The 4468-nt window shown below is 36.8% G+C and overlaps 1 pseudogene; it reads left to right on the top strand.

Annotated features, from left to right (window-relative positions):
- The first annotated feature begins 541 nt into the window (after nt 1-541).
- Nucleotides 542-3786, top strand: LOC113315420 (annotated as a pseudogene).
- Nucleotides 3787-4468: the final 682 nt, after the last annotated feature.

Here is a 4468-nt window from a genome sequence, read left to right as displayed (position 1 = left end):
GCATTGAAATCTTTCGTATACCTTTTACGTTGCTTTCAAACGACTTTCATCAACTTGATACGAATCGAATACTGGATATAAATCTCTATATGCTAAGCTGATATATAAACTATGATGAGCTTTGTTTATTTACAGTGATACATAATTTCTCAAAGTGAGGGCCGGAAAACTATATTCCCAAATAAACAAAGACATTTGGTTGATGATTCTGACAAGTTTCTTGTACTTGCCACCTTCTTATACATTAAAAACTGAGCTGCAGAAGTTTCTAATCTATGTTTAGTTAACTGCGATCTACATGTGAAGCTCAACAGACAAAACGTGGAACCTGGATAGGCGTGAACGAGCGAGTGTCTAGCTAGCAGTGATTGTGCATGACAGAGACAGAGAGAGGGAGACATGAAAATCGAAATCTGTTCTGAGTACTAGGTTAGAGAATCCAGAAGGAGATAGACAGAAAACATAAATCATGAATCATGATGAATAACCCCGCCCAGATAGCCATCTTTTTCATCCTTTGATACAGACAAAGGAAAAGAAAATGGAGCCAGAAACGAATTTTGCCACTAATATTCTTTTCATTTCGTCTTACTTGCTACTGCTGCTGCTTTTACTCCCTTCTGCTGCTTCTTTCCCCTTATGCCTTGATTCAAGTATGTGTGTGTGTCTCTTTCTCTCCCATTGTTACTTAATTTAATGCTACTTAAATTGTTTTAATGAAACTCTTCGTTTTTTTGCTGTTTTGATTGTTGTAGAGGCACCATTTAGTCCGAAGACACCTTTGGTTTTCTGTCCTAATGATGGCAGTGTCTGCTGTGACTCCAACCAGGATTTGGAATTGCAGAAAGTATTTCAATCTATGCACATTTCTGATCATGCTTGTGCTTCTCTAATGAAGTCTGTACTTTGCGCGGTAAGTCTTGATTTTAAGCTGCTTATATGCACTAGTTTCATCAAATTATGCATGTCATGTCATCTATTCATGTGCTATGCCTTTAAGTTTCAGTTAGCTGCATATTGTCATTGATACGTTCACATATTATCACATCTTAACTTTATAATATTGATGAGTTTGCAGCAATGTCATCAATTCTCATGGGATTTATTTAGAAGTGATTCAGGGACTCGATCAGTTCCAATACTCTGCACCGGTTCAGCGAACTTAACTCTATCCAAGAACACTCCAAATAATTTTTGTTCGAAGGTATGGGATGGATGCAAAACTGCATCCATACTAAATTCTCCGTTTGCACCCTCGCTACAAAATAAAATTAAAGTAGCAGTTCGTTTTACTTCATCTTCTTCTAAATTAGCCGATCTTTGGAAGTCAAATACTAGTTTCTGTAAAGACTTTGGTGGATCTCCAGATGATGGACTAGTATGTTTCAACGGGACATCAGCAGTACTACGTAATACTGCAGATCCGGAGCCACCAAATGGCATTTGCCTTGAGCAAGTAGCTAATGGGTCTTATCTTGATATGATTCCTCATCCAGATGGATCCAACCGTGTTTTCTTGGCTAGCCAACAAGGTAAAATATGGTTGGCGAATGTTCCGGAAGAGGGAACTGGAGAAGCAATGGTGATAGATGAATCAAATCCATTTGTAGATTTATCTGATACAGTACACGTTAGTACCGAGCTTGGGATGATGAGCATAGCATTCCATCCAAACTTTGCGCACAATGGTCGTTTCTTTGGGTCATATAGTTGCGACAGGGACCATTGGTCTGGATGTTCTGGAAGATGTTCATGTAATACAGACGTTAACTGTGATCCTTCAAAGCTTCGTACTCGTTACGGGGCTCGGCCATGCCAATTTCATACAATTATCTCTGAGTATACTGCTAACAACAGCGGGTCTGATCCATCCTCGGTAATCATCTAACCACGTCTCACCAGAATCTATGCAACTTCTGACTAAAAGTATATTAATACAGTTCTTGTTGATTCCATAAGGCAACAAAAGGCAATCCTGTGGAAGTGAGGAGGATATTCACAATGGGCATTGCGTATACAAATGCTAATGGGGGACAAATCATCTTTGGTCCTGATGGGTACTTATACTTCATGACAGGAGACGGCGAAACTGAACTTGATCCGTACAATCTTGCTCAAAACAAGAAATCATTGCTTGGTAAAATTCTGAGGTTTGACGTCAATAACTTTCCAAGTGAGTATTACTAGTTACAAAACCAACAACCCATCAACTAAATAATGGCGTGTATATAATATATATATTTATTTATATCTCACTTCCCAATTCATCTTGCCACCACCAAAATATATATAAGACTTCATTATAATGTTTTTCACTTTGATATGTTTAAGCGGATATATATTTATATTCCACTTCCCAATTTACTTTGCCACCACCAAAACACAAATATGACTTCGTTATAATGTTTTTTCGCCAAAATATGACTTCCCAATCCACGTGTATATATATACATATATATATATATATATATATATATATATATATATATTTTTTAATATCTTGAGTTATGAGGTGAACCACTAATTATAAATTCAAATTCATAATAGAAGGAGGTTACAAATGTTATATCCGTCGGATGTCTTTGACTATGATGAAATTGGGATGGTCGGATACAACGTTTGTCTCTCAAAATGTTATCTGACCATCCAAAACTCAAAAATCCCATTGGTTTTGTATTATAGATATTCGTACCTCTACTGCATACTCAAATAAATCCATCTGGAGATGCTTTTATACATTTGGTAATGGTTATGTGTGTTGTCAGGTGAAGCAGAACTAACCAAACTTGATACATGGGGAAACTACTCTATACCAAAAGATAATCCGTTTACGGATGACATGAATTCCCTTCCTGAAATTTGGGCCTTGGGGTTAAGAAATCCATGGCGTTGCAGTTGGGATTCAGAGAGACCATCATACTTCCTCTGTGTAGACTCTGGCAAGGTTGGAAACTAGTTATGTTCCTGCCTCTTCTTTATGCCATTTTGCTTTCTTATGATGAGATACTTGTTAATTTTTGAATGCATTGCTTAATGGAGTAATTTTTATAAGATCAATACGAAGAAATGGAAATAGTCACGAAAGGTGGAAACTACGGATGACCATATTTTGAGGGAACATTCCCTTTCCATTTGCAGAATTCTTCTAGTGGAAACAAGAATAACAACTCTGCAAACCTTATATTTCCTTTAATGGGATACGACCACTCTCCTGTTAATAAAAACGATGGTTCTTCGTCCATTGCAGGTGGTTTTGTATATAGGTCTGATACTGATCCATGCTTATATGGCAAGTAAGTTTCATTTTTCTCAACTCCTACTATTTGGAACAAACATGAATTAGGTTGTTTGCTTATTTTCTGTTGTGCATGAAATTTCAGGTACTTGTTTACAGATTTATACGGGTTTGCTATATGGGCAGGGACAGAAAACCCCGATAACAGCGGGAGATTTACTACTGCTAAGGTTCCTTTTAGTTGTTCTCGTAACTCTCCAATTCAGTGCAATTTGGAAAAAGAAAAATCTCACCTTAATTTGGGTTATGTTTTCTCAATGGGAAAGGATAATAGGAAGGATATATATCTTTTAACAAGCAAAGGTGTACTCCGGATTGGTCCTTCAAGTCGTTGTAATTATGTATGCTCGAAGGAAAATCTTACAGCTTTCCAAAATCCACAGCATGTACCTTTCACTCCATCAAGCGGGACGTATTTCAACAGTTCACTGACAATGTTATTTATCTTCTTTTGTTCATTTTTCTTGCTTCTTCTGGATTTTAACTTGTAAAATTACATGAGAACTTGCAGTAGAATGATTTTTTCGTTCAACACTATCTGTTCCATTAGCTTAGTTGTAAGAATCAGAAGTTGGCTACACATGTTAAGTAGTAGAGAAGGGTAGAATGTTAAAAAAATATAAAACTGAAAAAGCAGAGGTCTAACAACAACAACTAAATCCAATATACTTTCAAGAGAATCAACTAGACAGTCAGACTCAATGTTGAGAAAAGTATATCCAAGAGTTATATATCTATTTCTCAATTCAATCTGCAATCAAACAAATAGGAATTTGCGAGCCCGATTGAATATAAGAAATAACTTGGATGGTATCAAAAATCAATATCCAAGTGTCAATCAATATAATCAACAACCAAAGGTTGGATTCACCATTGATTGAACTTACACCCAACCTGTGATATTTCAATTATATAAACAAATATAATGCGGAAAAGAAATAACAAAAACACCAGAAATTTTGTTGACGAGGAAACCGCAAATACAGAAAAACCCCGGGACCTAGTCCAGATTTGAACACCATAGTGTATTAAGCCGCTACAGACACTAGCCTACTCCAAGTTAAATTCGGACTGGAATGTCGTCGAGCCCTAACCAATCTCACACTGATCAAGGTACAGTCGCGTTCCTTACGCCTATGAAACCACGCTGGATTCTGCGCACTTGATTTCCTT

Source organism: Papaver somniferum, chromosome 10 (assembly GCF_003573695.1).
Source record: "Papaver somniferum cultivar HN1 chromosome 10, ASM357369v1, whole genome shotgun sequence".
Lineage (NCBI taxonomy): Eukaryota > Viridiplantae > Streptophyta > Magnoliopsida > Ranunculales > Papaveraceae > Papaver > Papaver somniferum.
Note: the sequence above shows the minus strand (reverse complement) of the source record. Positions and strands in the feature narration are given on the sequence as shown.